Source organism: Myxocyprinus asiaticus, chromosome 3 (assembly GCF_019703515.2).
Source record: "Myxocyprinus asiaticus isolate MX2 ecotype Aquarium Trade chromosome 3, UBuf_Myxa_2, whole genome shotgun sequence".
Taxonomy (NCBI): domain Eukaryota; kingdom Metazoa; phylum Chordata; class Actinopteri; order Cypriniformes; family Catostomidae; genus Myxocyprinus; species Myxocyprinus asiaticus.
Window position 1 is genome coordinate 60,365,959 of NC_059346.1, and position 26,903 is coordinate 60,392,861.

The window sequence follows — 26,903 nt, forward strand, 5'->3', positions numbered from 1 at the left end:
AACAGTTTTTGCTGACTCCAGCCAGGTCTCCTAAGCAACCAAATTGGCCCGGTTGCTAGGGTGGGTAGAGTCACATGGGGTAACCTCCTCGTGGTCGCTATAATGTGGTTCGTTCTCGGTGGGGCGAGTGGTGAGTTGAGCGCGGATGCCGCAGTGAATGGCGTGAAGCCTCCACACGCGCTACGTCTCCGTGGCATTGCGCTCAACAAGCCACGTGATAAGATGCGCGGGTAATTGGGATCCGTCCTCCGCCACCCGGATTGAGGCGAATCACTACGCCACCACGAGGACTTAAAAAAAGCACATTGGGAATTGGGCAATTCCAAATTGGGTGAAAAAGAAAACAGTTTTTGCGAAAACATTCCCTCTTATTTTCATTTGACTTTTTAAATATCTGCACTCTCGCTAACCTTTATCCAAATGTTTGTTTAGATATTTTTAAACTTTATTTTACAGTTCACACTTTCAATTAATTCACATCCTTCTTTTCAGTGCTGAATTGAAAAGCATTAATGAGATTTTGGCAGTTTCTGTGTAACTCTTGTGAAATTGCTGGCTGTCCTAACACGTTGCAATTGCAACATGGTTATTAATCTGACAGGGTCAGGTTTCTAAAGGCCTTACATTTTGACACTGGAGTTTTGGCACACTGGGAATTCTTTATTTGAAGTACTAGCAAAACAATAGCATTGTTAAACTGAAAGAAAAAAAAAGAAAGACAGGAATTTGAAAAGCTGTAAGAATGTTTGCTTTGTTGCATTAATACTTAATTTAACAATCCTGATAGTTTACTATTTACAGTCCAGTTTACTGACAGCATATTATTTTTTGTGTGTGAAAATATGATGGCAACAGGTACATATACAGTTTACAGTTTAAGGATGTTTCTACTTGCCACTGTAACACTTAGAAACTTTTACATTTCAGTCATAGTTCACCCAAAAATGAATATTGTTTCATCATTTGCTCATGCTTATGTCATTCCTAATCCAAATGACTTTTGTTCTTTTCTGTGGAACACAAAAGGAGAAGTTTTAAAGAATGTTCACACTGTTCTTTTCCAAACAATAAGAAGTGGTTGGGGACCGGTGGCTGTCAAGTTCTAAAAAGGCAAAAACCACCAAAAACCACTATAAATAAAAAAAAGTAGTCAATACGTTTTATTCTCATATTCCAAGCTTTGTGTGAGGAAGAGACTGAAATCTAAGTTGCTACTCGTTGGAAATCTTTCATTGAAAATGTTGCTTGACAGCCAGGGTCACCATTTACTTTTTGTATGGATAACAGCAGCTTGGACATTCTGCTGTAAAAAGCTCCTTTTGGCTACGTTCACACAGCAGCAGAATAAGGTTGTCAGACCTGTTTTGAGTGCTTAATACAGTTGCATTCACACAAAGGTTTACGAGTGTGACAGCCGCATTCTATAACCGAACTGACACCCGCAAATTTTCAGGTCTCACAACCGCATTCTCAGCAAACCTGTGCTGTGTGAACAGAACCACACTTGACAACTAGTGGTCTGACATATATCATATAATGTGAAAGCCACGCTGCATTGTACACGAGCGTGTCTCGTGTAAATTATTAGGGGTTTCGTTAACTCACAGAGACGGAGATATGAGCTGCGTATCATCTGAAATCCAGCCGCTGTCTTTCACTGAAGCTGCATGTGATTGCCAGCCACGCAACTAATGCTGCACTGATGAATGAACTCGCGCCTCATTTAGACTTGTTTATTTAATAACGCGGCGTTATTGTGATAAGACATGCCGGTGTTATGGACTTTGCCTTCTTTATTATTTACTTTAGTCACTGTCACTATGGTTACAGGTGTTAGAATACGGTTGTGACTTCGGTTGTTCATTTATACAGACAGTATTCAAGCTGCTACTGTACGCTGTTGTATGAACAGGATGTTTCGAGACTCACACCTGTAAGTAAATGCGGTTGTCAATCCCAAACACTGACTGTGTGAATGTAGCCTTTGTGACCGCAGAAGAAAGTCAAAGTGGTTTTTAAAAGGCATGAGGGTGAGTAAATAATGACAAAATTATTTTTTGGATGAAGTATTCCCATTACGTCTGTCAGTAAGTTTAGATAAAGATTTTAAGCTTTATTTCAATTTATTTTGTATTCCACTAAATGTAATAAATGTATTGTAATCTTGTCCTTTCTATCTGAGAGCATGATATCATTTTACTGTTGTGTTTTTTTTTGTTTTTTTGCTTTGGTCATATTGTAGCAGTGGGAGCTTATTATCTGGTTAGTGTTTATTTTGATCCAACTTGCAGATTGTATCACAAGCTGATTTGCATGGAATATAATAATAGTAAAGGCATTATGAAATGGTGTACAGTTGTCATTGGGCATATATGAACGATCAGTTGTTGTTAGGCAGGTACAGGAGTGACCACATGAAGAGATTTAATGAATGTGGTGTGGGAAGCATCTTTAGAGATGCACTGTGGTTTGCGAATTCGTGGCTGATGGCTGATGATTAATTTATTACAAATCAAATGATCTGTTTTCTTTCTCATTACTTGGTGTAGACATAACACACATATTCATATAAAATAATTTATCATACAATAAAATGTAAGATTTCCTTTAAGGCTTTGTTAACAAATATTTCACAAGGGCAGAATAACCCTTAAATTCTTAAAATATTTACAACAATTTAAAATACTTGTATTTTTTGTCAACTTAAGTTCACTAAATTAACTTTACATATTATGTTTGTTTTGGAACCCAGCCAACCTGAATATTACTGAAAATTATATAATGAGAGACAAATGACTGATACTTTAAAAAACATGATACAGTAACCGGCATTGGGTGTAATTTGATTACAAAGAAAATAGTTACTGTAATCTAATTATTTTTGAATAAAAAAGTAGTGTAATCCATTGCATTTTTAATTATTGTGATCAGATACAGTTACTGACTTTCAATTAAGGTTAGAGGTTGACCAAAATGGTTTTTTAAAATTTTTTAGCAAGCGGCAATCTGCTGACAGCTTTCAATTTACTCGGCCTGGATCGCCTGCTTGGAGTGTCATGGACTGGTCCGTCGCGCAACATTCGTGAGTAAGAGTGACACAGTTTTGATCCAGGCTATTAAATGCTTAAGTGGAAAGTTCACCCAAAAAGGAAAATACTCACATGATTTACTCAACCTCATGCCATCCCAAATGTGTATGACTTTCTTTCTTCTGCTAAACACAAACAAAGATTTTTAGAAGAATGTCTCAGCTTTGTAGGTCCAATGCAAGTGAATGGTTGCCAGAACTTTGAAGGTCCAAAAAGCATATAAAGGCAGCATAAAAGTAATCCATAAGACTCCAGTGGTTAAATCCATATCTTCAGAAGCAATATGATAGGTGTGTGTTAGAAACAGATGAATATTTAATATACTTTTATAAATCACCACTTGACTTTCACAGTCTTCTTTTGTTTTTGGCAATTCGCATTCTTTGTGCATATCACCACCTACTGGGCAGGAAGGAGAATTTATACTAAAAAAGGACTTAAATATCAATCTGTTTCTCACCCACACCTTTTGTTTCTGAAGATATGTATTTAACCAGAAGAAATAAAGTCATACACATCTGAAATGGCATAAGGGTGAGTAAATGATGAATATATATATATATATATATATATAATTTTATTTATTTTTAATTTTTACATTTTTTTTGCGAACTGTCCCTTTAAGAGGAATGAGCACTCCACAGAAAGAAAATGGATTTGCACGTTTTCTGAGGTTTGTGAATTAAATCTGTTTAAACAAGATATCTGCTTATTTCCAGATGAAATATGATAATTTTATTGATATTTGCCTTTTTATCATTAGACAAGACAGTTAACAGTTACAGGGAACTGTAAAGAAGAGAGAGAGAGAGAATAAAACACCTGAGCACTTTAAACATCATGAGCTCATACGCGTCTGTCACAGGCTCTAAATTGCAGGACCATATCAGATGTTCCACACCGGTTCTATTATTGTGGTAACACGATGTTTTGTGGTACAAAAGTACATTACTTTGGTTACACATATTTATAAAATAATATAATTTATGTATTATACATTTAAAATATGTGTATCTGTTTGCATTTCTGTGACATCTGAAGGGCATGTGACAATGGACAAGGAGGAAATATAGACATTATTTTGAACTTGCCGAGCAGAAAAGCAAAAAACTGAAAGTTTTAGAAAGTAACTTAAAAGTAAAGTTATTAGTAATGTGTACTTTTTTGCTGAAGTAACCAGTAAAATAGTCTGATTACAGTTTTATTAAAGTAATCAATAATTTGTTGTGGATTACTTTTTGAGGAACTTACTAGAGGTCGGTCGATTGTGGATTGTGACCGATAACTAAGGTGGTGGAAAAGGCTGATAACCGAATTGGCCAGTAGTTTTTAAAATCGATTTTTAGAATGTTAAAAAAATGTCTTAGTACTTGGAAAAAAATTATGATTTGGTAGGGCTGGGCGATATGGCCAAAAATATTATCACGATATTCTTTTTCATATTGTTCGATATCGATATTTATCAAGATATATATTCACATCTGAACATTGCAAATTTTTTTTGAATTTCCAAGTTGGCAGAATAAAAAATAAATCCTAAACAGTCAAAATAGTCTATACAAAACTGTACTGAGGGCATAGCGACAGCCAAAGCACTGGTTTCTGAGAGATCTACCAAAATGTTAAAATAGTTTAGAGTTTATCAAACAAGTGCAGTTGGATATGAATGTTAAAAGATCATCTGTTCATTTTGAAGCATAATGTCAGCATATCATTTTTACATTCAAATTATTTTTATATTTTGTTACATTCAGATAGCAAGTATGGGGACATTAAAGCCCTTGTGACTGAGGAATGATACTGTATGTGGGTTCAGGGGTATCCCCTGAGAGAAATTTTTGAAAATGTAAAAGTCTGAAACTACAAACTAGTAATTTTATTGTCTTTCCTTGTCATCAATGCCAGAGATGATGACATCTGATTAATTTCACAAATTTACAACAAAAATCTATTTGGTTATTATTAAAGGCTGATTAATTAAGCTAAATTTAGAAGGATAAAACGTTATGGTCTAAAGGCACTCTGGAACCGCGTTAACTTATGTGGCACCTCATGTCTTCTCAAATGTGGAGGAAAGAGGAAACACGTATGGAGCGGGACAGGGCATAAATTAAGCATGTTCGGTGCTTGAGAAAAATATTAAAGAATACAGCGCAGAAAGATCAGGTCTGGTGTACACAGCACTGTTGTTTTGTCGCACTGCTCACTAGAGACGAGAGGGCGCAACCGTCGTCATGGTGACTGGTGTAGCCTAATTGTTAGCTACTTAATACAGTTTGAGAAAGCTTGCGCTTTTATCGTCACAAACCTGATCGTCTAGATGTAGAACACAGGCTAAAAAAAACTAAAATTACTCAAAAGCTTATCATCGATATTGTGGATTTATTTTTATTGCGATAAATATCGAGATCGTTTTATTGCCCAGCCGTATGATGTGGTGCATAACATGGGACTTTTAACTATAAACAAGACTGAAACACACCAGGGACTCTTATTTTGAAATGACAGAGACTTTGCTCCATTACAATGCTCTAAAGTAACATTTGAAAAAAATATTTGTATATATATATATATATATATATATATATATATATATATATATATACACACACACACACACACACACACACACACACACACACACACACACACATTACCGGTCAAAAGTTTTGAAACACTTACTCATTCTTTATTATAATAATTTGTTTCACATTTTAGAATAATAGTAAAGTCATCAAAACTATGGAATAACATAAATGGAATTATGGGAATTATGTTGTGACTAAACAAAATCCAAAATAAATCAAAACTGTGTTATATTTTAGCATCTTCAAAGTAGTCACCCTTTGCCTAGAATTTGCAGACATGTACTCTTGACATTTTCTCAACCAACTTCTTGAGGTATCAACCTGGGATGCTTTTTATACAGTATTGAAGGAGTTCCCATCTATGTTGGGCACTTATAGGATGCTTTTCTTTATTATTTGGTCCAAGTCATCCATTTCAAAAAGTTTTTTTTTATTTTATTTTTTTTTATAAAATGTTAGTTTTATAATGAAATAAATGAATATGGTGGAACAATTATATTTTTGTCTACAAAACTAATTTCAAATATTTAAGCATACGCCTTCAGATCAAAAGATTTTTAAGAAATATTTCAGTCAAGTGTTTCAAAACTTTTGACCGGTAGATAAATGAGCAGAATTACCCACCACAAAACCCCGGTGCGATGGATTTACTTTATATTATGCAAATGTGCAATAAAAGTAAATCTGGTGCAGTTCGAATATAACACAGTCAATGCACATTACTGAACCGCATGAACCGAACCGAACTCAGAGCACATCTGTTCTATGTTTAACACATAATCAGAGCACGAGATGGAATTTGTATCGAGCACAGAACCGCTCTGAAACCACTGACTGAATCATGAGCCTCATGTGTGTTTATCAAGTATGTGTAATACATTACAGATCAGAGCGGCGCACATACTAGACACACGATACTCGTAAACTTCTGCGAATATGTATTTCAGTGCATACTCAAAAGTATAACAATAAAAAACAATAAAACAAAATAAAAAAAAAGAATAATATAACCATGAACTACAAAGAACCAAAAATATGCAATATGATTAACATTACATAGGCTGATTACATCACATAGGAAAATTTATAAATTTGCTTTATAAAATTCTATTGAAATTGGCAGCTGTTCATCCTGTTTAAGCCATGTTTATCTTTACTGCAAAAAGATATCCTTACTGCCAAAAAATATTTAATGTAGTCTGGGTTGTATTTTTATTTTTTTATTTTTTTATTTTTTTCACATTCTATAGTTTTGTTCATGGTTTTCGAGAATGAGGGTATCTCAAGTTCATTCATTTTGGCATCTGCCAATTTGGCATGCTTTGATCAAGTGACAGATGAATTTGTGCCAAAATACCATAGAGTTTAATTAGACACAGCCTTTGACGTCAATAACTATCCATACAATTTTAACGTTCATTAGCTTTGTTGCATTGTACTGTATGAATTAAGCTGTTTTTGACCCTATCATAACAGACCTGTGACCCAATTTTGGGTCACAACCCACCAGTTGAGAACCACTGATAAAGACTATAATGTTGCCTGCATAAAACTTCAATTTAACATGATCACATCACATGTCCTGTGCCTACAGGAATGAAACAGCTTTGTTAAACAACTGAATTCAGAGTCCAGTTTTTTGGGGTTAAAGTGTGTTTACTCTGAATAAAAAAAGGCATACAAAACAAACAAACAAGCAAAAGCGAGGCTAAATTTCTAATCGAAACCCTCACATTCTTTATTGATGCCATGTAGAGGGGATCCATTGCTGTAATTGTGGTCGAGTGTGAAGTGTGGAGCCCTGGTGGGTGTATCACCATTCTGATCTTTTTACGGATTCTCATGACATCCTCTTTCTACTGGCTATCACCCTTTTGCTCTATGCTTTTTTTCTAAAATGAAATGGCAGTTGCCATGGACATCTGTACTAACATGATAAGACTTTAATTGTACCAATATTTGCTCCAGGGTTCAAATAATTTTACAGACTGTCACATGAACAGTCAAATGCTCCACCTTCTAAATAGCTTTGTGATATATTCCATTAAATAGGCATGTTGTCACAGGACTCTTTTTTTTTTTTTTTTAAACTTATTTACAATTTTATACCAAATATCCAGTTGATGGAAATTACCATTCTGCTAAATATATTGTGGTGAACTATTCCACAAATATCAATTACTGTCCGTTGTGTATTTAAAAATGTTTTTTATTATTCTATGGCATCTCATAGAATAATAATTTAAAAAAAAGCATAACGGTCAGTAATTTATATTAGTGGAATAGTTCACCAAAAAAATATTAACCAGAGATATTTAGCAGAATGTCCAAGCTGCTCTTTTCCATATACTGAAAAGGAATGGGGACCAGGGCTTGTCAAGCACCAAAAGTATAGAAAAGTACAATGAAAGTTGTTCATTAGACTTTTGCGCTATATTCCAAGTCTTCAAAAGCCATACTATTGCTTTGTATGTGGAACAGACCCAAATTTAAGTTATTATTCAATGAAAATGTTGTTGGACAGCAGTGGTCACCATTTACTTCTGTGAATGGAAAAAATATAGTGTGAACTTTCTTCTTAACATCATTTGTGTTTCACAGAATAAGTCATACAGATTAAGAATGACATGAGGGTGACAAAATGTTGACAGTTGTTTTTATATTTAGGTGAAACTATCACTTTAAAGAGCACCTATTATGGTTTTTCAAATATTACCTTTCATGTAGTGTGTTATATAGCTGTTTGTGAATGTAAAAAAGTCTGCAAAGTTTCAAAATCGAAGTGCACGACAAATGGAGTTATTGACTCCCAAAAGAAAGAACCGATTCTGAACACTTGAAACGAGTCATTAGTAATTCCAGACTTAATACTTGTACTAACCTATGTTATTTGGTAACAAAATAAGCCTTCATTGGCTGCTCGCGAACAGCTTTGACCCGCCCTCAAGCACTACACTAAGCGGTAGACCAGTCACAACAGACTGGCACATCTGACCAATCAGAGCATAGTAGGCTCTCTGAAAGAAGGAGTTTAGAATGAATCCTTTAGAACGGATTATTGAACGAGTCGTTTTTGACACTGGGAAAAAAAGGTAATGCTGCAATTTAAATTATGAGCAAATTAAAGTGTTTTTTGACCTTGGATGCATGTAAATCTATTGTATGAGACCTTTAAAACAAAATTAGGCACATTTAAAAACCATAATAGGTGCTCTTCACTTTAATGTCCTTTCTAAATCAATGGGAAAATATATCTTAATATTGTATAGGTTACATCAGGTTGCGCTCATACTCCTCTAAAGCATGCCAAGGAATCAATTCTGTCAGTGGAGCTAAATATGTGAAGTGGACCTATTAACTCTTAAATCTTACTTACAACATGCTCTACAAAAAGGTCTGGCTTATGCGAGCAAAAATCGGCAATTGAGATCATTAAGACCTTTTCCGGTGGCACCTTAAAAATAAAAAAACAAAACATAGGGTCTGTGTATATTTGTGAAATTTTCTAGTATTATTATTCTACTTGCTTGTATCACTTTCATATAGAGCAGGGGTTCTTTACCTTACGTAAGTCAGGCCACTCAGAGCCTGATATAAACTGTACCCATTTATACACACCAATGTAAAATATCAACGGTCCCTCACATTCGTGTATATACGCTCGTACGTTGGGGGAATCCCAGAGTTTAATGTAAGAGGGGAAACCCCATTATTACAGCGCTATTCCACTGCAGGTCAGGATAGAAAGTTAAGGAAACAAACAGCAACAACTCCGGAATATCTGGAACTAAAGCGAAGCAATGGAGAATAAAATAGCGAAGACTTTCTCGGATACCATGTATGTTATTTACACAATCGTCGTGGGGAAATTACGGGTAGGTTTAGGGGTAGGGTTGAGGTTTAGATTAGTTTAGGGTAAGTGTTGGTGTAGGGTTAAGGTTTAAGGATTAGGGGTAAAGGTTATCAGTGTAAATATAGATATACTTAAATGCAGGTACTTTAAATGTAAGTACAATGCAACAACACGTTTTTTTTTTTTTTTTTCATAAATGCATTGTATCAAATGCTTAAGTACATAGTAGTTAAAGGTGCACTCAGTAACTTTTGTGTTTGTGTCATCTTGGACTTACACTGACACCTAGCGGCTTGGATGCAGCATCATTTAAAATCTATAGTTTTCCGTTTCAGATGCCATTGTAGAAATTTTGTGTTCACAGTCAGCCATTATTACTTTAATCAATGAGTGAAAGTGTTAAATAACAGGACGGTTACTGAGATTATGTGAGTAGTATTCGGCCGGTCATGTGATTCTAACATGGCAGCCCCCATGTGTGGACCCTCTCCATGTAGCTTTTAGAAGGTTACTGATATGACTGGAGTCTTCATTTTGATTTCCTACATATATTGCAAAATTACAATTCATGTTTTTAGGAGTAAAACTTTTTTAATGAGGGAAAAATTACTGAATGTGTTTGTATATGCTGAATTATACATATCTAGGATCAAAACAGTCAAATGTGGCCTATCAGTGTGATGTATGATTTTGCAGCTCAATCCGTGGTTCAACATTGCTCAGGGACAGTCTGAGACAGTCTTTGATTAAATAGCACTGACGGAATCCATGGCAACCAAAAAACAACGTGTTATTTTTCAAATGACAGAAATTGCGGATATCTGGATCCTTATAATAATTTTGTAAATATTAATTAATTATTCCAAACCAAATGTTATTAAACATTGTAAGTATTTATGGTAACTATAGTAACAGAATCACATTTTGAGTACTATCAAAGTCTTTCAAGCAAGTCAGTCCACTGTCAGCCATCTTTGGAATGCTCTCGGGAGGCTATTTCCAGTCATGACAATGCAGCTCCTATCTACTTGAATGGGAAAAGAACAAAATCTCAAAAATGGTTGGTCAAGATTATGGTCAAAGGACATATTTACAATCAGCAGTAAAATCTGACAACACTGGTATCATAAATTGTGCTTCTTTACCTCAGATTACACTAAAAAAAACACTATTTTCTCAGCTTGTATTGCTAATGCGCGCATATGCATTGTCGAGTTGATTGACAGGCGTTGTCTGTTCTTCTATACCAAACCATTGCCGAGATATAATAATTTAAGTGTTGGCTGTCATAAAACCTTGTTTTTGATAAAAAGGCCTCTAAAGATTCCTTTCTCGCTGACATGCAGAGGTCACGCATCCACCGGCACTAAAGTGGTTGGATTCTTTGAAATGAGTTATATCCACTCCGCATCTGTTGTTGCATCTCTGACAGTGATGGTACTTAAAATTTTAGCAAATGCTCTCTAAAAAGCTTCTCTACAGTTAAGTTTACTAAGCTAACAAACTATGGACATCGAAAAACTTTGTTGATGTCATTGACATCTTCCCGTGGTTGCAACTCTGATTTGCTGAGCACCTTCAATTAATGTGTTTTTCATGGTGTAATTTTGTAGTAAAGAGGAACGCTGATCAGAGTAGAGACGCTATATGCAGTGCTCCTGTCTGAATTGACTGCAGCACAATTTGACATCACATTTAAGAGCATAAAAACAACATTTATAGTGTGAAACATTGCAAAAAATATATTGTAAAATGTAGTGTGGTATGTGTTAACACTTGTTATACACATCAGAATATAATGCAAGTGCAATTAATTAAACTTTTAATTATTCACACAAAGCCTACACCAGTTGGACCTTTGGAGGCACATCTCTGGAGGTGGTAATCATATGGGTCTATGTCTATATGCTGCTAATTGTCTAATAAGTGTTTATGGCATTTGAACGAATACCAATGCATGCAAACCAATTAGCTGTAATTTCCACAAAAGCAGGAGAAATTTGATAAGGGGTGACTCACAGAGGATTTTGTCCTCTTGTAATATTCAGAAACACAAATGTCAAGAAAAAACAAAAAACAAAAAACAAAACAAAGCAAAGCCACATTTTTACAAAAAAAAGAAGACATTGGGGATTAAAGGAATATTTGGGGTTCAGTAAAAGTTATATTCTATGGACAGCATTTGTGGCATAGTATTGATTACCACAAAAATGTATTTTGTCTTGTCCCTCCTTTTCTTTAAAAGAAAAAGCACAAATCTGGGTTACAGTGTGGCACTTACAATGGAAGTGATTGGGGCCAGTCCATAAATGTTAAAATACTCACTGTTTCAAGAGTATAGCCACAAGACATAAACAATATGAATGTTAACATGATTTTAGTGTGATAAAATTGTGTAACCTTTGTAAAGTTATATCAAAATTTACAACTTTGTTGCCATGACAGTGTTAACACATAACCCTGTAATCCCAGTAACTGCATAGTCTGCTGCAAAAATCACCATTTAAACAACATGCAACTCAAATAATAAACTGGTTTTAACAGAAGAATTAATGTAAGTGCTTTTATAAAATTATAACCATTCACTTCCATTGGAAGTGCCTCACTGTAACCTCCATTTTTGCTTTTTTAAGAAAAAGAGGGAAGAGTAGAAATTATTTTTGCCACACATTATGCCACAAATGCTGTCGTTTGAGTTTAACTTGTATTGAAGCCAGATATTCAATACAAGTTAATATTCTTTTAAGGTTGTATCAATTTGTTTGGTTCAAAAACATCTCTAGTCCAAATCCTAATACCTTCATAATTAATCTCAAATCAGACCTCCACAGTAAAGATGACCCAATGACCCCTGGGTCAGTGTGAGAAAATTTTGGACCACTTGATGGTGGCTCAAGGGCTGTGTATAAACTATACATGTGCTTTTAGGCCTTGCAAACTTGAAGGGTTAGTTATCCAAAAATGAAAATTTTGTCATCATTTACTTTCTTGCATGGAACACCAGGAGAATTCTTTTATTTTTTTTTTATGCTGCTCTTTCCCATGCAATAAAAGTGAAAGGGAACTGAAGCTTTCAGTCCCTAACATTCTGCCAAACATCTCTGTTCGTGTTCCACGGAAAAAAAAAAAAGAAAGTCATACAAGTTTGGAACAACACAATGATGACAGTGTTTTTCTTGTTAGGTGAACTATCGCTTTAAACATTTGAATTTTATTCAAATGTTATTCAACATTGTTGTTAAATTCTTGTGATTAATCTTAGAAGCATAAGATAGAATTCACTGTAAACACAAATAAGTTAGCAACTTGGGGTAATCAGTTACATCAACAATTTTAAGTGAATAAATTACAAGCTTAAGTAAGCAGAACTGTCATACTACTCATGCGTGTTGATCACTCTTAGTAAACTCACACATTTTGATGGTAACTCTGACTGAACTTCAAATTAACAATCTCAACTTAAATACTTCAGGTAAAGGAAACTAGCTAGAATTAGCTAGTACAGTGAATGATAGCATGCTGGATGCATGTTGAGTGGTAAATTTAAAGAGACAAGTTCATAAAACTCAAAACAATAAAACAATTCAGGTTACTTAAAAGGTGTCAGTACTGTGAACTCAAAAGAGAGGGAAAGTTATAAATACTCATCATGGTTCATTTATTTGAACTAATATGGATGATTAAATTTTTCCCTACTCAAAACAATTAATTATTTTGAGCATTAGGATTTACTGTGTAGGTAAACATTTTTAAACAAATCAAATGGCATCATTTTCCAGCAAAATTGTGTTTTTGAGTGTATAGATATTATAGTGCTTTTTTATTTGCAAATGTATTTTATATAAACATATATTGGTTAAAATAGTTCTTTATCATATTTGTGGCAGGGTCAGTGAAAATTTTGGCAGGGCAGCAAAAATCTGAACTACTGTTGCAACCCAGCCAGCAGAAAACCTTAGTGTTGAGCCTTGCAAATGGTTAAACGTATTAAAAAGTGAGAGGATAATGACTAATTTGACAGCAAAATACGAAACAAGCTCATCAGATAAAGAAGGAACATGCATTACTTTATGATTAGGTGGCGATAGGCCATAAACGCACAATCTAAAAAACAATCTTTACTCCGGAAGACTTTCTTGGCACTTTGCCTACAGAGCACTGGGTCGTTTCAGGTCAGGCCTGGCGCGTTGTTGTATAGGAAGTGCGGAGCATTCGACTCGCTGTATTTCACTTCCTTGTTTTTCACGTGCCATACTCACATTTGAGAAATAAGACAGTGAGAAGACGGCAAAGCAGCACAAGGTGGATGAGCACGTCACAATTTAAGTTTTTTATACATTTTTTTGTGTACAACAGCAAACACACACAGTTTGTGCATCTAAAATGCATGAGGAGTCACCATGCACACACACTGGGGATCAGTCTGAACAGGTCAGGATGTTTAACATGGGCTTTTGTTTCTTTTCTTCTTCCCTCCACATTTGTTTATAGTATTATTTGTGTTTAAGGATGGCATGATAGTCTTGTTTTGAAGGCCTATTTATATTGGAATTTTGCTTCTCGTGTTTCACATGCAAGCATTTGAATGGCTAAAAGATACTTTTGACTTGGTGTAAAGGCATACTAACTGATTTTTTTTTTCTTCGTTAATGTGCATCCTGTGCTCAATTTGTGCATTTGTTGCACGTTAAAAGGGTTCCCAAAAGCAGTTGCTCTACATTTAGTGAAGCCGCCTATTCAACTAGAAATGAATGCTAGCTAAATAAATAAATTAATAAATAACTAAATAAATGATGAATGCCGCCAGGAGAACGACACATATTTTGCCATCTCATTTGGCGACTGGTAAAAGTCTGTTGTTTTAGCTTGTCTAAGGAATGTCTGTATTACACAAAAAAAGAACGAAAAGACAAAAGTGATATTTTATTCATTAGGGCTGTCTGTCTTTGTGCGTTCTCATGCAATCTGGTCTACATTTATATGCTAACATAATTTAGTCCTCTAACCTAAGGCAGAGTTTACCATCCCCTCAACGGACCTCGGCCGAGTGTGTGTACAGCTAGTTTTACTAATATCTCATCATGTGTGTGTGTGTGTGTGTGTGTGTGTGTGTGTGTGTGTGTGTGTGCTGTTGATTTCTAATTTACTAAGAAACTTGGGGAGAAATCTCAAAATGTGACATCTGCTGTTATTTGGGATAACTTTGGAAATCTTTCTCTTGGTGTAAATGTCATCTCTGCTTAACAAATAAATATATGATACGTTCTCTGTGATATTTCTTCTTGAATTTAATTATTGTTTTCCACAGATGGCAACAGCATTTCACTTGTTACAGTTGATGTGCTGTGTAGGTGTTTTAATGCAAACCTGCCTGTAGGGTTCATGTAATTGGAGCAAAGGTAATTAAATCCTTTGATTGATCATTTAGCCGCTCTTTCATAGAGAAGGTTTTAACGGCATATTATTGTCTAATTTGAAATTGCAAATGTTGATTTTTACGGCACTCTTGTGAGTAATTTTGCTGTAATCCAGGGATTGGTTATAAACCATAGTACATGGTGTTGACTAGATTAACTAAAGCAAAGAGCTGGATACGCTCTGAAAATTTTGGTTGAAAATGTTGTAAATGAGTGTGGTTTTTCAAATGTTCAGGTGTTTTGGGTTAACCCCGTCAAACAAGTAGTGGCCGAACAATATCTTTTTTTTAATGGCCGATTCCGATAACTATGCCGATAATCGCTAATATACAGGGAATTATACAATTAAATGACAGCAAATACGATGCATTTCAAAATTTCACAAAATTTCTGAATTAAAATGAAAACTTATTTTATGCAATATTTACTCAAAATCACTATAAATATTTGAAAATGAGCTATGTCAGAAGTACTGGTACTTCCGTAACAAGTCGATACTACAATACTAAAAGCAAATACATAAAAACTAAATAGTTATAAAAATGAGACCAGTCTTTCTACAGTACTGGCTGATATAATGGTCTGTCATTACTGACAAACCAATATTTTAAGTTTTTTGAATGAATGTGCGTTCTGTTTTTGCCTTCAATGGGTGTCCAGTTTTTATGGGGTATTTCGCTAATTTCAATAGATTGCTCACCTTGCTCAGTTTCGCATGTGGCAGTTTGCAGTGTCCATGTGTATGGTAAGGACATTTTGTGAATTTGAAATTGGCTAAAACCTACGAGCAAGGAAAAGCATGTCACGTCAGTGATTCATTGGGTTTCACGATTCTCATCCTGTTCTGAATTATTCTGGTTCAGAATTGCTGCCAAAATGAAGACCAATACTGCCACTTTGATTTCTTGTCTTGTTCCTTTTTGGGGGTATTTTGGGGGTATTTCAACATACTAATTTAACTGAGGGTTTGACAGTTGTGAAAGACCCAATCAGGTTATTAATACCTGTAAAAAAACAGTATGGATGTCCATGACATCAAAAAGCATGTCGAATTTGGAGGAAAGGAGGTCAGCATACCATTCAGCTTCATTAATATATTGATGTCCATTTTATACACTATAGTTTGTTTCCGTTATAAATAAATTCTCAGCGCTACCTCACGCTCTTATTGTTTCTGCCTCTGTGCCATTAAAGACCAGCCTCAGAGGCAAAGGACAATGCGTGAATGCCGAGCATTGTAAGTCACATTTGCATATTTGAGATTTATATTATTCAAATGCTTGACATCCTTTCCCAGAAAGCTCTTCTCCCTCCTTCGCTCTGCCCGACACCCCACCCTCACCTTTTTCTTGTCTTCTCTCTCTCCCTCTCTTTGCCCCCCCCCCCCCCCAAATCCCTGATAAAAATTATTATTCCTAGTCACCGCACGGCATGCGTTATGAGATGGCCGCCTCATTAATAAGCGTCTCTGATTAACCTGAATTCGGCTCTGGTTCTTTCTTACTTTTTCGCTCTGTCTATCTTTCTTCTGTGTTATTTATCCTCTCTTTCTTTGCAATCGCCCTGTACTCTTTGTCATGCCAGCAGGGCAAATCCGTCTGGGTCCCTTCCAGACAAACTGACCTCTAGGGACGTATTGACAGTACGCTTTACTGAGCGAACAGACATATAGAGCCACAACGATGGATACAGCACACACACAAACCAGTTTCCTGTTTTTGTGGCCATGAAACTCAGAGATTCCCTTCTAAGATTTTTGGGAGAGGGAAAAGAAGAGGGGGAAAGGAAAATGACATTTTTTTTTTATTTAATTTTTTTGTGAAAAAGGGGGTTGGGAGGGATCTAATTAATTTTGAAGGATCATCGGCCCCTTTCGTCCAAAGCAGTGAGTGAGTGAGAGAGGGAGGGTGGGTGGGCGACAGAGGGGTGAGCGGGTGGGTGGAGCGAGACTGGGGAGAGAATAAGAGCGACGGGGGTGGGGGGTGGGGGGTGCAGACTGATTAGAATTCTGGGCAGGTAGCAGGCGGCTGCTGTGCACCCACTGTGGGCCAGGCAGAGAGGAGGGGAACACCCGCCCGCCTTCCGAAGTGTGTATGTGTGTGTGGTGATCTCGGGTTTCAATGCTTCAACCGTACTTTTGTTACCAACTTTCACCCTAAATCACCCCGAATGGCTTTCGGTTTAGTATGCCACTATTCCAAACCTATGCAGTCGTAATATTTACATTAACATTTACATTTATTCATTAAGCTGGTGCTTTTATCCAAAGCAACTTACAAATTAGAATAATGCATATAGAACCGATTTTGAAATATTACCAAAATGTAAATTATATTCACATTTTGAAGACATCATCCCAGGTGGTGGAAAAATCTACAAGACATCTGATTTTTAAGTCAACATCGTCTCCTACATCCACAAGAGAGCAGAATGAATCAGTTTAAACCAATCAGCACCGTGTTGTAGCGATTTTTGTTTTGTTTTTTGGACCGAATTTACATTAGGTGTCTTTAACCACCATGTTATGTAGTTACACTGAAAACCTTACACTTTACCCTAAACCTAACCCTACCGCAATCCTTACCCTAAACCCTAACACCGAATCTAAACCCTACCCCTTAACCTACCCATACCTGAACCTCAGTAGCAACAAATGCTTTATCTTGTGAGAACAACATGTAGTTACACAATGAATACACTGTATTGTATGTATGTTAACTGAGTACATAGTAGTTAAAGACACCTATTATAGTGGGACATTTTTTATGCATTTGGCAGATGCTTTTATCCAAAGCAACTTATAGTGCATTCAAGGTATACATTTTATCAGTTTGTGTGTTCCCTGGGAATCAAACCCATGAACTTGGCATTGCTAGTGCCATGCTCTACCAGTTGAGCTACAGGAACATTTATTATTGCAAATAACATATCTGGCTTTTAACAAATGTGCGTAAAATGATAAAGCCAAAAGATTTTGTCAGTTCATATTCTCAAATATTAAGTAAAAATGTAAAATGCTTCAGTAGACGCTTCTATGTTAAATTAGTGCCATAGTACTACCGAGAACTCAGGCTTCATAATACTGGCGGTACCACAGTGTTTTCCTTTAAATACCGTAGTATGTACGTACCTTATGCAGCGTAACGCTGATACTGTAAGAAAGCAAGGCATGGTCAAGACACAACCGCCAAAGACCTCCACCTCTGGGGGCCGTTCACTCTGAATACGTCCGTCTTTTTTTATGTTAGTATTGGCTAGATGGACTACTTTGACCGGTGCGTTGTGTCTCGCTGTTTTGTCAGTGTCTCTTGCAGTAACGATGCATCTTTTTAGACGCTGTGTCAATTTAAAAGAAAATTCAACTAACACTTGCATTCTGTTTTATTCACTGAACTGCGTCTGTTTTAGCTCAATGATGTAAGTCACCATCAGTACTGGGCACACATTCAAAATTTTATTTCTCATTTTAGCATGCAAATGTGCATTTTTATCTTAAATTCAATGATTATTCGAATTTCAAATTTTAATTTGACAGCTTTAAGGAAGAACACAATACAAGTACCGCTACCATACTGAATTTGATATATTACCAGAGTTGTAAAATGCTAGAGCAGAATGGTAAGTGTAGAAAAGCTGTTATTATTATTGCAATAAGCTAGTTGGCTAGTCAGAAAGGCTAGTTAATTTGGTTTTTTAATTGTATTTATTTATCACACATATACAATTAAATTATTTTTTTCACATATCCCAGCTAAGCTGGGGTCAGAGTGTAGGGTCAGCCATGATATGGCACCCCTGGAGCAGATAGGCTCAAGGGCCCAACAGTGGTGGTGCTGGGGCTTGAACCCCCAACCTTCTGATCAGTAACCCAAAGCCTTAACCACTGAGCCACCATTGCCCACTGTCGTCAGCCATGATTGTAATGGATTCCACTATTCAGGTTGTGCCATCTTTTATAAGATAAAACTATTCTTAGATCAACAGTGTGTCTTCAGTTGGGCTGGGTTTTGAAACAGATTACCTGAACCGATTGGAGTCAGATCCAGAAGCTCTCGATTTGATTCTGAATGCAATACTATTCTGATTAATTTGGGCATATATTTTTGTTAAGTGATACTACATATTTCTGCAGAAGCCACAAGTCAAGGTGATTTGAACTAAAAAAAAAGTTCCAAGTAAAGAACTACACTACCCATAATCCTGCAGAGTGATCCACCAATCAGAGCATCACTTATCACAAATGTGGAAAAATATTTATGGTCTTTGTGTCTTTAAGCATATATAATGAGCTCTTAAACAATTAGCCCTTTCACAGTAGCCATGATTTAGCATCATTAACCATTAATAACATCATATTAACGTCATTTATAACCTAAATATGATTTCCATTTAATATGATAAAAGTTATTTATCTCTCGAATTCTTTTGTAATTTTAATAAAATCCAGACAGTATGTTCAAACTAAACCCTTTTAGGATATGTGTGTTGCTAAAACTGTGTCATTTGAAAAAGTTGTGAACATGTTTCTTGCAAATATATGTTGCATTAAGCTATTAACTTCTCGCTCCATCAGTCAAATACACTTACTCTAGGATAATATTATTCTCAGTTCTTGGCATATTTCACGTCGGACTTGGACAACACTGAGTCCGACCAGCTGCTATCTTGAGACCCGCGTCGGCCACATACTGAATCAGTATTTAATAGAGAACCTCTGCAGTCGGATAAGTCCGAATCGCTAACGAATCATTCAGGCTGTCAGTCTCAACAAGGTCACTGAAAAGAATTGTCTCAAAAGGATGAGTCGGCAGATTATTTTTAATTTATTTTTTTTAAATGGATTACAAAGTGAGATATTATACTTTGAAATGTAGTGGAGTAAAAATAAGTTTCCCAGTATGAAAATACTCTTAAAGATAGATTAAAATGTTTACTTATGTACAGTAACAAAGTAAAAATACTTTCTTACACTCCACCACTGATAATAATCAATGACAATACTTTAAGTACATTTTATATTGTACCAGCATTTTTTATTTTATTTACTTTATTTGCAGTGCTAGGATTATTTCATCCCACATAAAAAAAAATTAAAAACAATTACACAGTCAGCCTTTGTCCTTTTTTTAATTTTAGAATACACTTTTGCTTAAAATCAAAGTTTGTAATGTTGTGATTCATCTCAGAGCTGGTGGGTTTGGTTCAAGGCTTAGAACTCTTATTTAAATTCCTATGGAAAAAAATCAATGGGAAAACCAAGGCCACTGAAAAAAGTGGGCTTCACTGTTGCACTCTGACTCTGTAGTGTGTTGTGTGGAGTGAATGTATAAAAATATGTATGAATGAATGAAATGTATGAAATATTTGAGAGGCTAATGGAGTGTTTTGTAAAGCTTTTATGTCTGTTACATCTAATGTACCCTAAAAAGCTTTTGAAAGGTCTTCAAACTACGCACCCTAATGAGCTCCTTTTATTAAAGTCTCGCTGCTTGCGTGTGTGTGTGTGTGTGTGTGTGTGTGTGTGTTTATCAGGAAACGTTTACCTCCTCTGCCTGTATCAATATGCATGAAACAGGCATTGTCTATACCATGTAGCACGATAGACAGTACAGACAAAGCACCTTTTTGTTTATACCGAGCACATGGCTTTGATCACGGTCTCTGTTCTCTGCCACTTATATTCGTATGCATATATTCTGTCTGTGTGGATGGTGATCAAACGGATCCGCATGCAGTATATGCAGTACAGTATGCATCTCAGACTACATTAATGTTAATTTGTCACCTTTAGGGGTCCTGCTCTTAATTAATATAATGAATATACTGATGGTAATGATTTGAATAACAAAATTAGTTTCTGCTAATAAATGATACCTTGAATCATCCGGCTTGTGGAGGAGAGATGTACTATTACTTCTAAGCTATCGTAAAATTTGTGTCAGACACTGAAACACTAAAAAAAAATCCCATAGACTTTCACTGAAAGAGGAATCAGAACCATATCTACAGACTTGATGTGGTGTCTTTTGACTAAGGCCAGTAAACAACCATCTAGTAACTAGGGATGTGTCACGATGGTCGATTAATCATCCAACTAGTTGATTAGTGAGTCTGAATAATCTTGATTTTTTTTCTTCTTTTTTGTGTGTGTGGGGGGGGGGGGGGAGAGATTATTTCCCCCCCTTTTCTCCCCAATTTGGCATGCCCAATTCCCAATGCGCTCTAGGTCCTCGTGGTGGCATAGTGACTTGCCTCAATCTGGGTATCTTATCACATGGCTTGAGCACGTTACTGCGGAGACCTAGCGCATGGGGAAGCTCGCGCTGTTCTCTGCAGCATTCACACACAACTCACCACGTGCCCCACCGAGAGTGAGAACCACATTATAGCGACCACGAGGAGGTTATCCCATGTGACTCTACCCACCCTAGCAACCGGGCCAATTGGTTACTTAGGAGGCCTGACTGGAGTCACTCAGCACACACTGGATTCGAACTCGTGACTCCAGATGTGGTTGTTAGCGTCTTTACTTGCTGAGCTACCCAGGCCCCCATCTCAATTTATTCTTAGATGTATAAATAATTTTGTAAGGCTGTAAATTTAACAAGTTAGAGATAATAAAAAAAAACATTTGTAAAAAAACAAAACAAATTAATGCAATTAATATTGCCCCCTGACCATATATATCCTCTGTAATAAGGAATTTTCCTACCACTGGAGCAATTCAAGCTTAAAGTACCACCTTCAAATTTTTGCGAGTAGCAGTCAGCAGGGGGCAGTGCAGCATCTAATCTCCAGGCACACTTAGCGAGAGCAGGCAGCACAAAATGAGGAACCTCGTACAGCAGGACACATTCTTGCATTCAAAGAGAGCTGGGCAGAGTATTTTTGACAGTAGTTTCACACCTCAGGATAAGACGTTGGTTATATGGCCCAGTGTATTGTTGTCACGGTACCAAAATTTCAGTAGTCGGACTGATACCAGTGAAATTTTACGGATCTCGATACCAATTTCGATACCACAGCAAAAATATGCTAATATTATAATGTGCTATTTAACACACTAGTTATTTTTAATTATTTTCCAGAACTTTCCAGAACATTTTGTAAAGTTTAATTTCATTATCAAAATGGTGTCTAATCAATAGATTCTATTTTAACAAGTGAAAATAGAACTTTTCAAAATGTCATTGCATTTTTTTGGCGAAACTTTTATTCTGTATTGCTGTATTGCTTTTTATATTTTTATTAATTATTATTATTATTACAGTGAATATTACATTTGACTATACAATTGTAATATATTTTTCTTCAATTTCAGGCATCTAGATTTTATTTTGAATCGTGCTTTTATTTTAACATGTGTTTTTTTGCCGGAAGCTTCACTTTTCCGGATAAACGGTTTGCAACACGGCGCAGTGTGAACATTTTAGACTTTTAAGTCACGTCTGAAATCTCATCTGTTTACACTGGCCTTTGAGTCTGACAAATGAAATGTAGGACACAGTTTGGAGTATTTGTATTTTAGACTACTGGTGTTTGTGTGGTAATTTTGAAATGTTTTAAATTGTATTACTGTGAAGTCAATGCTGTTGTTTTAAATGCGATATATATAAAGCTGAGCTGAGATTAAAGCGCAAATGCTGTGATTTTAATTATATAAATATATATTTTACATGTGCTGAGTGGTTCACATTAGATTAGTGCTCTGCTCTGTCATCTCATACAATGTGAATGATTCTCAATGTCTGTTGAGTTTCTAGTGGATGAGCGGTCGGATTTATTTAAAGTACGCTTATCCACAGTAAGATTGCAGCCTTTAGCGGTTTAATAAATCACACGTCACGATTTTAATTTGATTAATTGTCCAAGGAGTACAAGGAGTGTACAAGGAGTAACAGAGCACACGTTCAAAATAAGCCTGTGAGCATTTAAAAGCAGTCATGTCTCAGTCATACTGCACGCTGGTACCGGATTGAGTCGGTGCTCGGTGCTATCAGTACTGCAGAAACACTGGTATCGTTACATCTTTTTTTAAGTATAAATAAAACTATAAATATATAGTCTGCAGGTGCTGTGCGCTTCACAGTGAATGTGCACTCTCTTCTGTCATCTACAGGTACAACAACGAACACAGCGCCTGATGCTGAGCATATATGAGTATGAGCTGCTTCACACATTCACTTTGAAGCACATGCAGACCATATATTTATTTTATTAAATGTCATCCTTTTGCGGTTTCAATAATCACACAAGGACATATCGCGATTTTATTTTGATTAATTGTCCATTTCAGTGTAAAAGGAGTAACAGAGCAGTCAGACAGTGCGGGGACCGAATTGAGTCGGTGCTTGCAGTGCCGGTCCTAGCCTTTTGGGGGCCCTAAGTAAAAATGTGTGTGGGAACCTCCGTCAGTATGTTCGTAACACTACTTATAATGTCTTTGACAATGTGGAGGCCTTGAGGTGGATCAGGAACCCTAAGCAACTTGCTTAGTTTGCCTGTAGGGAGGACCGGCACTGGGTGCTCGGTACCGATACTGTAGAAACACCGATATCATTACATCTTTTCTATTTTAGTATCGACTTGGTATCGAAGTACCGGTACTTTTGACATCCCTATTGTGCACTGATTTGTCCATTACATTGTCAGTCAATGAATGCAATACTGCCCGTCTCTCATGCTCTCGTGCTCGCTGCGGCCGGGTCTCCATATTGCGAGGAATGACTGGTAGAAGTGAATGGACTAACAGATAAAAGATACATGAAACATGATTGTTCCTGTATTAATGTAGGTATTATTTTTCAAGCAATATAAAAATAAGTATTATTATAAAGCGCATAAACTTGATGAGTCTTTGACTTGATGTAGTATAGTCCATTAAAATGAACATACAAAAATATTATAGTATTGTATGCTTATTAACAGTGCAGGAATAAAGGTATTTCATATACCTTCCCATGCAGAAATCTGATATATGGCCATGAATATATATGAACTATAGTTCATATAGTTGGACTGCATAGGCTGCATATTCAAATTCCTCAATGATTTGGGAAATTATATCTTGAATGTATGAAATCAGCACTTTTTGTAGTATTTTGAAATATAAGTTGTTGCAGTATGTGCAATTATTTTTAAGACGGGGCGTCAAGTTAAAAATAGTACCACTTTCTAAATGCGTCTTCAGACTCATTCATTCTGTTACATTTTGTTGCACTCTGTTGAATAGTTTTTGAATGCATAGTAAACGCCCCCAATCGCAGTTTGGAGAACTATATACAGTACTTATATATATGTATATATATATTCTTTAAGGCTAAATATTGAACTAGCCATTCAGACAGCCCACTGACTAGTCGATTTTTAAAATATGTAGTTTTGCACATCTCTACTAGCTAACACCCAGAACACCATAGTAATACCCTAGAAACCACTCTGGGCACCTTAGCAATGAATTGGCAAATACTAGGAAATGCAAATGTCACATGCAAACGTAAACTCTTAACTAGGGGACAGCTGTGGCTGTGGATACATTAATGTCAGGCTTTACAGTACCTTGCCTTCAGTTTGTCTATCAAATTAGTGTCTTTTAAAATCAGCATCTGGCTCATATGATGACGGATGGATTTGGGTCACTGTCATTTTATCAAACAATCAATTGGACAGCACGTCTAAGTTACTTAAGAGTGGCCTGTTCATAATATTTAGTTGTTCCAAACTGGATTTGCTTTAGAACCCAGATTTTACATTAGACATTAAGTGGCGACCCAACTCAGTGCCAAAATTGTTTATCATACAAACGTAAAAAAATATTTAATCTAGTCTGGATCATATTTTCTTTTACCTTGTGTAGTTTTGTTCAGGGTTTATGCAACCTGTCCTGTTGGCATGATTCATTTGTGTTGCCTCTACCAAGTTACAGGTAGCATACAGTTTGATTGAATGTACATCCTTTGACTTCAATAACAAAATATATGGGAAACTTTTCTTCTCACTTTTAAAAGCTGATAAGCCTATTTATTTTGCTATCCTTACTATGCACAATTATATGGTTGGTTGGATTTTATTATTTTAGCACTGAAGAGCTCCTGCATACCATAATGAATCATCGACTGATTTCCTGTTGTTATAGTGACTCTTATCTACTATCTGTGCATTGCGATATTTTGTAGGTTCAACAGTATTGTAACATGTATAAAATGTCATAGTCATCCATAACACTGAAATTTTGCCTGCATAGTAGGTTTTGCTTAATGCGACACATATTGTACATAAACAGTTTATAATATTCCAAGACAAAAATGGCACATTAACTCTGGGATTTTGGTGTGAGGAGGGGGCTGAAGATTTTGTGCTTATGCATTATGAAGGGATACAGACTGTGTACAGTGCTCTTTTGTATTTGGGTTGAGAAATGGACATTGATATTAACGTTTTTCAAAATCAAGATTTTAGGTTGAAATATGTATATTTGTGTAATATTTGTATATTAAATGTATGTTTTAAGTGCTGTAACTGGTCACCATCATTTCTTTTAAGCTTTTCACCAAATGTAATCATTAACTTTTTGTTATCACTAGTTCATTTGAATGGACCGATGGTGTGACAAATGAATTTTTAGAAGTACAAATATTTCATATAGTCTCTAAATTACAATATGGTAATGAAAACTGCATACACAAAATAATAATTTGAAAATGATGCTGTTTAATACAGTTTTTGATGGAATATAGCATGTCGCACCACATGATGTTATTTTGACACTGTTCCCAACAGTTAGACTGCATCCACACAAATATCTAAAGCTTAAACTTATTTCATGCTTACTAAAAAGAATAGTTAATCAAAAAAAGGATATTCTGTCATCATTTAGTCACCCTCATTTTGTTCCAAACCTTTATTACTTCTTTGTCTATGGAACACAAAAGGTGAATTTTATCCTGGCTGCTCTCTTGAAAGTAAAAGGGGCTACAACGGTCAAACAAAAAATAAAATAAAAATAAAAACTAAACAAAACCATAAAAGTATTATAAATATAATATTGCCATATTTGAGTTTGAAGCTACAGCCAAGGGGAAGATTTTCAGTGAATAACAGCTAGGGCTGCACAATTAATCAAAATAAAATCAAAATCGCAACATGACCTCGGGCGATTATTAAACCGCAAAGGGCTGCAGTTTAATTAAATAAATAAAAAATCTGCTAACGCTGCTCGCTTCAAAAGTTTATGTGCGCTGCTCTGTACTGTCTGTATTTTGTTCATGTATTTTTACAGTGTTTTCAGAGCTTGATTTCTTTTCTCCACAACTTCATCTCATGCTCAGAGTAACAGATGTGGTCCGAATTCAGTTCCGTTTGCTGACAGCATTATATATAAAGCACTCCAGATTAACTTTAATATCACTTTTGATTAATTCCAAATATGTTCGGCCGCTGCTAGAATATATAAATACAAATAGTACACCCCATGGCACCGGGTATTTGTGGACAGAGGAGGAGATGTTAAAATGAGCAGCACATTATACAGCTGTTGTGAATGTGAACTAGCTACACTCAAACTCTTAATGCAGATGTCGTCAAAATAAAAGCTCGACAGCTTAGAACTTGTTTTAACTGAACCGCAATGCCCCATGCAAGTTAAGATTTTATTACAGTAATACTACATAATATTACAGAAAGATATTACAATTTTATAATGATAATAATAATCACCATCATCATCAATATAATATTATAATATTACAGTAATATAATATTGAAGTTGAATGGGTTCCAAAAATAATGATGATAAATAGTAGGCTAAGACCCTATAACAAAATGGACAAAAACAGGTACACAGTGGACAGGTGCAATGTGAATTAAAACAATTTTCTTTCTTGTTTTTTTTTTTTTTTTCTCTCTTCGTTTCACTACTTTATTTATTTATTTGTGGCTGAAGTGAAAAGGTCCATGT

At 35.7% G+C, this 26,903-nt stretch overlaps 1 protein-coding gene across 4 annotated transcripts in view; it reads left to right on the forward strand.

Moving 5' to 3' along the window:
• LOC127426121 (zinc finger and BTB domain-containing protein 20-like) overlaps positions 1-26,903 on the forward strand; it is a 134,717-nt gene that overhangs the window by 20,082 nt on the left and 87,732 nt on the right. Inside the window, exon 2 of one of the 4 annotated variants that reach the window (XM_051672682.1) lies at positions 2,996-3,086. The exons of the other annotated variants lie outside the window; for them this stretch is intronic. The gene's annotated coding sequence lies outside the window, so the exon portion shown is untranslated. The remainder of the gene's footprint in view (positions 1-2,995; positions 3,087-26,903) is intronic. 4 annotated transcript variants of the gene reach the window in all.